Raw genomic sequence first — 10,519 nt, 5'->3', positions numbered from 1 at the left:
CTCTAGGAAAATGGTAGACAAGTTAAAACTGACAATTAATCCTCACCCTTATCCCTAAAAGGTGTCATGGCTAACAAAAGATAAGAAAACCCTCATCAAATAATCAAGTATGGGTAGAGCTCAAGATAGGAGAGTATCATGACAAGGTCTTATGTGATGTCACAGAGATGGATGCATGCCATTTTCTTCTTGGGAGGGCATGAAAATATGGTGCATGTGCAAAACATGATGGTAAAACAAACATTTACACCATAACCAAGGATGGGATTAAAATACATTGTGCCACCATTGCTTGATGATGGAAGCCTAGTTACAAATGGGGTAATGTTAGTGGGAGAAAAAGAATTTATGAGAGTCACTCAGGAGAAGGATACACCCTACTATGCATTGGTTGTTAGACCTCAAAAGCATCCCATTAAACCATCACAAGATCCACCCAAGATCATCAATGTTGGGCCTAAGGAGGTAAGGGATTTATTAGAGAAATACAAGGGAATAGTTGTAGGTAGCCAGCCAAAGACTTTGCCTCAAGAGATATTAGCCACTGCATAGACTTCATCCTAGGGGCTACACTTCCAAATAAGGCAGCCTATAAGATGATCCTAGAGCAAAATTAAGAGATAGCAAGACAAATTGAAGATCTACTAGCCAAAGGATTCATTAGAAAAAGTATAAGCCCATATGCAGTCCATGCTATCCTGGCTCCAAAAAAAGATGGTTCTTGGAGGTTATGTATGGTTTCAAGGGAAATCAATAGGATAACCATTAGATATAGATTTCCTATGCCAAGAATAGAGGATCTTTTGGATTGTTTGGGGAAGGCAAGTGTATATTCAAAGGTGGACCTTAAAAGTGGATACCACCAAATCAGAATCAAGGGTGGAGATGAATGGAAAACAACATTCAAAACCTCAAAAGGATTGTATGAATGGCTTGTGATGCCTTTTGGCTTGTCAAATTCACATAGTACCTTGATGAGGCTCATGAATCAAGTCTCGAAACCTTTCTTGAACAAGTTTTTTGTGGTGTACTTAGATGACATTTTAATATTCAACAAGGATAGAGATGAGCACTTAAGGTACCTTGATTTGGTTTTGAATAGGCTTCATGAAGAGAACTTGATGATAAATTGGAAAAATGTTCCTTTTTGCAGCATGAACTAATCTTTTTGGGCTTTGTGATATTAGGAGGAGAACTAAAGATGGATCCTTCCAAGGTAGAAGCCATCCTTAATTGGCCACCACCCACCACTCCATTAGAGGTAAAGAGTTTTCATGGCATGTGTAGTTTCTATAGAAAATTTATAAGAAACTTCAGTGGTGTGTGTGCCCCAATGATAATTAAAGGAGGAAATAAATGTATATTTTCTTGGACTAAGAAGGAAAATGATTCCTTTTAATGTTTGAAAATAAAAATTGCAGACCAACCAATCTTGGTGCTCCCTGATTTCTATAAATTGTTTATAGTGGAATATAATGCAAGCAATAAGGCAATTGGAGGAGTTTTAAGTTGGGAAGGTAGGCTTGTGGCCTTTTTCAGTGAGAATCTTAATGAAACTAAGAAAAAATATTCAACCTATGATCTTAAACTCTATGCTATGGTGCAATCCCTTAGAAAATGGAGATATTACTTGTTTCCTAAAAAATTTGTTGTGTATACTAATAATCATGCTTTGAGTTTCTTGAATAGGTAGGAAAAGTTGAATCATAGGCATATGAAATGGATAAAATTTATGCAAGCCTATACCTTTACTATCAAGCATAAAAAAGGAGAAACTAATAAGGTTGCTGATGCACTCAGCAGGAGAAACCTAACCATTCGAAAAATTAAGTTGGAAAGCATTGGAATCCATGCAATGAAGGACATGTATGAGCAAGATGAAGACTTCAAGGAGGCCTACCAAGTTTGTAAATCTATGGGTGAAAGGTACCATACTGATTTTGGTGAGTATATCTTGCAAGAAGGTCTTTTGTTTAAGGGGAGTCAGCTTTGTGTTCCCAAGGGATCCATTAGGGAGAATATCATAAAAGAAAAGCATTGTGGTAGTTTAGCAGGACATTTTAGGGTAGATAAAACTTTGGAGCAGGTTAGAAGGTTTTATTATTGGCCAAGGTTGCAAGCTGATGTTAGGAGATATGTTGAGGAGTGTCTAATTTGCCAAAAAGCAAAAGGAGACTCATCAAATGTAGCACTTTACACCCCACTCCCAATAATTCATAAACCTTGTGACTCAGTGAGTATGGAATTTGTTGTTGGTCTACCAAGAACCAAATCGGGTTATGACAATATTTTTGTAGTTATGGACAGGTTTTACAAAATGGCTCATTTCATGGCTTGCAAAACCTCTCATGATGCCTCCCATGTAGTAGGTTTTTTTTTCAAGGAAGTTGTTAGGCATCATGGTTTTCCTTTATCCACCATATCAGATAGAGACCCTAAGTTTTTGGGGCATTTTTGGAGGACATTGTGGAGAAAACTAGGCACTAACTTGTGTTTTTCATCTGCCTATCACCCTCAATCAAATGGGAAGACTGAGGTAGTTAATAGATCATTGGGAAATATGCTAAGTTGTCTTTCTAAACAACATGGTGCTTCTTGGGATTGTGTCTTACCCCAGGTAGAATTTTCCTTCAATGATTCCATCAATAGAAGTACTAGTTTAACACCCTTTCAGATTGTTTATGGCACTCATCCTAGGGGCACTTTGGAATTTAGGGAGATCAAGGATATGGAAAGAAGAAGTGCACAAGCTGAGGATTTTGCAGAGGTAATGAAAGAAGTCCACCAACAAGTACAAGATAGATTACAAGATGCTTCTAATAAGTATAAACAACAAGCAGATCAAAAAAGAGAACTCTAGTTTAAGGTGGGAGATATGGTGATGATTCACCTCAATAAGGTTAGAATTCCAAAGAAATTACATACCAAATTGTAGATGAAGAAAATTGGTCCTTTTAAAATAGTGAAAAAAAAATGTGGCAATAATGCCTATCAAATTGATTTGCCTTGTGATATTAATTTGTCACCTATCTTCAATGTATCTAACCTATATGATTTTAAGGGTACTATTGTAGATGATGTTGATGCATGTACTATAGCAGATCTCAAGGAAGAATTGGAAAAAAACATTCCACCAAAGCCTAAACCCATTGTGGAAGCTATTCTAGACAAAAGGATCAGCAAGAAGACTAGAAGGAGGAATTACTATAAATACCTTGTACAGTGGAAGGGACAACCAACAACAGATGTAGCATGGATGCCAGAAAAGGACCTCAAGGCACATGGTTTTGATCCCTCACTTCACAATACTCTAGAGACTGGAGTTTCTTTTATGCAGGGGAGAATGGTGTAGAGCACCTAATCAAATGGTTTGTTTTATTCAATGTAATAAGGCATTAGGATTGATAAAAATCTCCTCAAGGTCATCCACCATTGTAATGGACACAAGACCCCAAGGTGATAATATGAACTTGGGCATCAATTGGTCCAAAGGTGGAATTTTGATTTATCCTATGTTTTCTAGGTTGCTTTAGAGGTTTTAAGTCTTAGAAGAACAATTTGGAGTGATTGGAATTTGTTTAGGTTTGAAATCAGTTGAAGTGTCAAAAAGTACAAAAAATTACAAAGTTGCATTAGCAACATTTGCAAAAAATTGACAACTTTTTGCAATAACTACAAAAACTGCCTTTGGTCAGTTGAAATAGTTTGTAATAGCCTTTATAGGCCATATACACTCAAGTTAGAAGCATAGAAGGAGTTTCACATGTTTTTGCTTCCAAAATCAAATAAAGAACCTACTATTCCAGCATTTTGTCCCTATTTTTTCCGTACTATACAGACTTTATTGGTTGTAGAGTTTTTATTTTGTATTGATTAGTTAGAGCTTTCATTTTCAAGAGTTTTGGCATTGGTTTGAAGGGGAGATCAATCTTCATTTGAAAGTTATCCATTTTTCTCTCTCGCTGCCTTGTGAAACCCTTGAAACAAGGGTTTGGCCAAAGAAATGGCCCTAGTTTGAACTCCCACCATTGGAAATTCTTCCAAATTTGCATGGGGAAAGCTAGGGCAATGCACTTTCATATTTTGAAGGTTTGGAGATAGGAGGTTGCAGTAGGAATTTATGGGAGCAAGCCCTATGTCTAATAAGACCCATGTATTAGACCCAATTTGTGTGTTTTGGTTGAATAATAGAAATGAGAGGATTTGAGGGCTTGGTAAATTAGGAAAACACCTTCATCTAAGTTGGAAGAACACTCTGGAGTTGGAAAATGGAATCCATGAACCCATTTCTTGGTCTTTTCTTTGTGAACCATGCCTAAACTTGCTAATTAGGCTTTTGTGCAAGGTATGGGTTAGGGTATGCTAGAGTGGTGTGGAGTTTTCAAACTTTGAAGTCTTGTAGTACTTGGAAAAGGGTGTTCAAAACTAGTTTTAGTTTGCCAAGTCATTTGCAAAACATTTGATTTATTGGCGAAAAATAGTATTAAGAGACCTAATTGCTTACTAGGTCTATTGCAATAGTTTGTATTGGAAGTTGTTAACTAGGGTTCCAAAAAGTGGTTCACCTTATTTTGAATATATTGGATTTTTCTTAGACCTTGTTTGGTGTTGGGAAGTCTTGGAGTCTCAAATCCCACCTTTTGTTATTTTGTGTGAAATAGGGTCAACTGCTACATTCTGACTTGTGGGCTGATAATAGTGGATCTGATCACTAATTTGATTCGTTTGGGTCATGTTGGGATGGTTTTAGGTCACTACTAGTGTTAGGAGGGTTTGAATTGCTAAAGCCACTTTGTGCCAAGGTTGGATGTAAGAGGTCTTGATTGGTTTAAGTGAGAAGAAGTTGTAATGCAGTCTTGTGTGAAGTGTTGGGTTTGTGAAACCTATTGAATAGTGGTAACAATAGAGTAGTTCCTTTTAGAAGAGAGTCAAGCCTTGAATAACCTTGTGGAGTTGGGTAATTTGGATAAGTAGTTTGATTTTCTTGGTGCCTCCAAGGTTCTTAGATTTGTTTGGTGCTTCCAAAGTGCTTACTCTGCATCGGAGAGAGTGAGAGTAGAGAGAGAGAGAGAGAGAGAGAGAGAGAGAGAGAGAGAGAGAGAGAGAGAGAGGAGGAGGAGGATGAGAGTGTGCAAGTGAGAGAGAGAGTAGGGGATGGGAGAGTGGAGAGAGAGATAGATAGAGAGTAAGGGATGAGAGAGAGTAGACGGTAGGAGAGGGAGTGGGAGAGGGAGAGAGAGGGGGGATGGGAGTGTGTAAGAGAGAATAGGGGATGGGAGAGAGTGTGAGAGAGTAGGGGTGGTAGAGAGAGAGTAGGGAATGGGAGAGAGAGTAGAGATGGAGAGAGTGTGAGAGAGATAGTAGGTCATGGGAGAGGGAGTGGGAGAGGGAGAGAGAGGGGGGATGGGAGTGTGTGTGTGAGAGAGATCTAGAGAGTAGGGGATGGGAGAGGAGAGAGAGAGAGGGGGGGATGGGAGTGTGTGGGTGTGTGAAAGAGAGAGTAGGGGATGGAAGAGGGGGAGAGAGTATTCTGAGAGAGAGTAGTGGATGGGAGAGAGTGTGAGAGTGTGAGAGAGAGTATGGGTGGAAAAGAGAGTAGGGGATGGGAGAGAGAGAGTCAGAGTAGGGGATGGGAGAGAGAGTAGAGAGGGAGAGAGTAGGGGATGAGAGAGAGTAGAGGATGGGAGAGGGGAGAGAGAGTAGGGGATGGGAGAGAGAGAGTAGGTGGTGGGAGAAGGAGTGGGAGAGAGAGGGGGGGAATGAGAATGTATGTAAGAGAGAGTAAGGGATGTGAGAGAGTGTGAGAGTGTGAGAAAGAGTAGGGGGTGGTAGAGAGAGAGTACAAGATGGGAGAGAGAGAGAGAGAGAGAGAGAGAGAGAGAAGGGGATGGGAGAGAGTGTGAGAGAGTAGGGGATGTAAGAGAGAGTGAGAGTAGGGGATGGGAGAGAGAGTAGAGAGGGAGAGAGAGAGAGAGAGAGAGAGAGAGAGAGAGAGATAGTAGGCATTGGGAGGGAGAGTGGGAGACGGAGAGAGAGAGAGAGGGGGGGGATGGGAGTGTGTGTGAGAGATCTAGAGAGTAGGGGATGGGAGAGGAGAGAGAGAGGGGGATGGGAGTGTGTGTCTATGAAAGAGAGAGAGTAGGGGATGGGAGAGAGAGTAGGTGGTGGGAAAGGGAGTGGGAGAGGGAGAGAGAGAGGGGGGATGAGAGTGTGTAAGAGAGAGAGTAGGGGATGGGAGAGAGTGTGAGAGTGTGAGAGAGAGAGAGTAGGGGGTGGCAGAGAGAGAACAGGATGGGAGAGAGAGAGTAAGAGTAGGGGATGGGAGAGAATGTAAGAGAGAGTAGGGAATGGGAGAGAGAGCGAGAGTAGGGGATGGGAGAGAGAGTAGAGAGGGAGAGAGAGATTGAGAGAGAGAGAGATAGTAGGCGGTGCGAGAGGGAGTGGGATAGGGAGAGAGAGAGGGGGGATGGGAGTGTGTGAGAGAGATCTAGAGACTAGGGGATGGGAGAGAAGAGAGGAGGGGATGGGAGTGTGTGTCTGTGAAAGAGAGAGTAGGGGATGGGAGAGGGGAGAGAGAGAATAGCCCAAGAGAGAGAGAGAGTAGCAGATGGGAGAGAGAGAGTACGTGGTGGGAGAGGGAGTGGGAGAGGGAGAGAGGGAGAGGGGGGATGAGAGTGTGTGTAAGAGAGAGAGTAGGGAATGGGAGAGAGTGTGAGAGTGTGAGAGAGTAGGGGGTGGCAAAGAGAGAATAGTATGGGAGAGAGAGTGAGAGTAGGGGATGGGAGAGAGAGAAAGAGAGTAGGTAGTGGGAGGGAGTGGGAGGGGGAGAGCAAGAGAGAGACGAGGATGAGAGTGTGTGAGTGAGAGAGTAGGGGATGGGAGAGGGGGAGAGAGAGAGTAGATCGAGAGAGAGAGAGAGAGAGAGAGAGTAGGGGATGGGAGAGGGGAGAGAGAGAGAGAGAGAGAGAGAGAGAGAGAGAGAGAGAGAGAGTAGGGGATGGGAGACCTTTGAGAGAGTGAGAGTGAGGGTAGGGGATGCGAGAGAGAGAGTGAGAGAGAGTAGGCAGTGGGAGAGGGAGTAGGAGAGGGAGAGAGAGAGAATAGGGGATGGGAGAGAGAGAGTAGGGGATGGGAGAGAGAGTAGGCGGTGGGAGAGGGAGAGAGAGAGGGGGGATGGGAGTGTGTGTGTGAGAGAGTAGGGGATGGGAGAGGAGAGAGGGTGAGAGAGAGTAGGTAGTGGGAGAGGGAGAGAAAGAGAGAGTATGAGATGTGAGCAAGGATGGAAAAGTGGTCGACATTGAACATATGAAGACCACCTTTCAAGATTTTATAGACGAATTAATACACACCACCAATTTTCACATCTCCAAGCTTCACAAGTTAACTACCATAGACAAGATGTTCAAAAAAGTATCATGGAAGTTGCAAATTTGGATTGATGCTTTAAATTGAAGAATCTTAAGTAATTCCCTTTAGGTGCCAATTGCACTTTATTATTAAAGTTTCTCAACTTAGGCATATAATGTTGTTTATTTAAGCATCATTTAAAAACATCAAATATAATCATACATCATAATATCCAATAATTCATGAAATAGTCTACTTAAATTTAGAAGCCACACTAATATGGTATTGCAACTAAGTGTCATGCCAAAAATGAAATCTAGCCAATATTGACTTACTATAAATAGTAAGTTGACCATTAGAGACCGCTCAAATCAAGTTGTTAGCTCATGAGAGTTGCAATGATGAGCTAACACTACCACACCCCTAACACTTGCTAAAAAGGGGGACATCACATCTCCACTCTCTTAAACTTCATTTATTAATAAAATGGACTGAAATCCTACATGGATGAGTTCTCTTCCTCTCTCTCTCCCCACACACATCGTCTAATATATAATGAGTAGGATCTATGGTTAAACCTTTTCATTTCTCTTACACTTGTGAAATGGCAATGAGAAGTAAATTTGACTGACGAACCTAATGAAGAAATTATCATTGTAGGATTCTTGTGAATGTGTTATGAAATAAATAGTCATATTGTCCTTGTTAATGAATCTAATGACGAAACCACTCAATGTCTCCTTCTGGTTTTCGTCCACTATTATATATGGTAGCACAACATTGTGTTGTATGTTTCCATGGGTACATTGAATTGGTTAAAATTCTTATGTTGGTAGTTTTTCATTCGACAATGTACCACATTGAAATGCTTGCTTCTCTCTTTTTGCTAATATGACATTGTATCTCTCCTTATTGGTGGCATGTGCACATTCTTCACACATCACTTGTGCGTAAGTTGCAACATTACTTATATTGTATTTGTGAACAAAAATAAATTTTTGGCTTGTTTCACCCCACTAATGCCCTTATCAAAATATTGACATTACATGGAAGATTCCATGTTGAGAATTACTACGGAATGGATGTACAATGAAATATTATTAGAGGATGGTGTTCAATTACCAAAGAAATTGAGTAATCAATAAATCCAATCTACTTAAACATCCTTAATAAATAATAATAATTTCTTTAGCACCTTCTATATATTTTACTATAATAAATTGGAAGATGCTTAGGCATACATAGCAACATCTAGAAAATGATAGAATTCTCAGTTTAAGGAGCAGCGTTAATGCAGATAAAATCAAAATAGATTGGAAATCAAGTTGTAGTTGGAAATTCTCTTATTTTCAAATTCCTCCACCTAAGAGTGGTTATTTTGCACCAAGTTGGTTCAATTTATCAGTTAATAAGAAAAGGAGTGTTGTTTTGGTGATTATCTCAATGGAGGATATGGTGAGCAAATGCCTAAGAGCAAGAAGCCTAACATAGAAACCCTACTAGAGGTGGACAAGAAAATAGGGCATTAGGTAGTAGATGTATATAAGCCTGCAACAAATAAGGACCTTGATAATATTATGCCTCAAGATTATATTGTGGAGAAGATTGTCCTTAGACCCATATCCAAAGCCATTGACATGAAAATTTTCAATGTTGGCAATACAAGAGTTGCAAACATAATCTAGATAGATTGAAAGAATAATAAAGTGTTTAAATAGTCAATGTTATGATGGTCAAATATATCCATGTGCTACAAAATCCTAATACTAAAACCTTGCCCAACGCTATCTCTATGGTTGATGTTACCTCTCCAACTAATCAACATTTCATTGAATAGGTAAAAAGGGATAGATCAATTGCCCATGTATTTTATGAATGGATTAATTATGTAATCACCTAGGAAGTTAACTATATTTCTTGATTCACTGAAATGAAGACAGAGGTTGATAAGGTGATGACTATGATGTAGTCAAAGCTAAATGTTTGGGGAGTAGAGAAAGAGAAATGGGATGAATTTATCATCCATATCATTGAGATTCAAGAGCACAAGGTAAATAAGCTTCTGATAGAGAAACCAAATGTCGGCATAGACATTGACATCCTATTTATATCCCGAGAAAACTTGGAATGGAGGAACGTACTAATCGAGAAAAGTTTGAATGAATGTTCTTAACTATTGAAAGAATTGGAATGCTTGAAACAAATTCTAAGCAATGACATCAAGTACACTAATGTCAGTATCATGGAGAATGAGGACATACCAAATAAGGACTTGAAAGGCATTGGATCATCCTACCAAGACAAATTGAAGGCCATGAAAGAGGCCAAGGAGGTCTCAGTTAAGAATTTCACAACTACAATTCAAGTGGACTCCATGATGATCATTTGGTAGCTCAGGATAGAAAAATTGGAACATGCTCATAGGATAATAACCATGTGTCAGTTAAGGCTAGAGCAGCTTGGTGTGCCTCAACAGAAAGAATTGATCAAGTTCATGCTCATTCATAAGTAGTGGAAAGAGGTCGAAGGAGGGTTTCTACGATCCATGTGTAGAACCAAGATGTTGGCGACTTAGTTGACAATTAGATAGGCTAGGGGCCTCGAGCCAATAGTCTTGCTCTCTTTTTTTTCAATAATTAATGTTTTCAAAAAAGACTATAGCTAGTTTGGATAGCTCCCTAGGAGAGTTAGTTTTTGAAATTTCTTTTGGGGCCTTGCATGGCTATTTATGTGATTTTGGAAAACTTTGATAGGGTCAAGTCTCGTCATACAAATACTCTATTTTGGTTTTGAAATTACTTTTGAAGTATCTACTATATTTTATGGTGAACACAAAAAGATCTTAAGGTTTTGTGGTTGGTTATTTTGCACATGATTCTTATGGTTCTCTTTGGTGTGAGATGAATTTCTTGTGAAATATAATTTTATGCTTGCAATTATCATACTTTTCTATGAAAAGGAGCAATTAATATAACTTTATCGTTATTCAAGTTTGTTGATCAATTCCATGTATTTATGTTGAATATAAGTCTTAAGGCTTATGTTGGTATTAATATTATAAAGAATTTGCAACATTTTTTTTATATTTTAAAGAATGTTTTAATGTATTTGATACATTCCAATTAAAAGTATGTGTGCATCTATTCTTTATTAATAAAGGTTTTAATTGAAG

Source organism: Cupressus sempervirens, chromosome 6, assembly GCF_028749045.1.
Source record: "Cupressus sempervirens isolate cs-2001-9-10 chromosome 6, ASM2874904v1, whole genome shotgun sequence".
NCBI lineage: Eukaryota > Viridiplantae > Streptophyta > Pinopsida > Cupressales > Cupressaceae > Cupressus > Cupressus sempervirens.
This window is presented reverse-complemented; position numbering follows the sequence as displayed.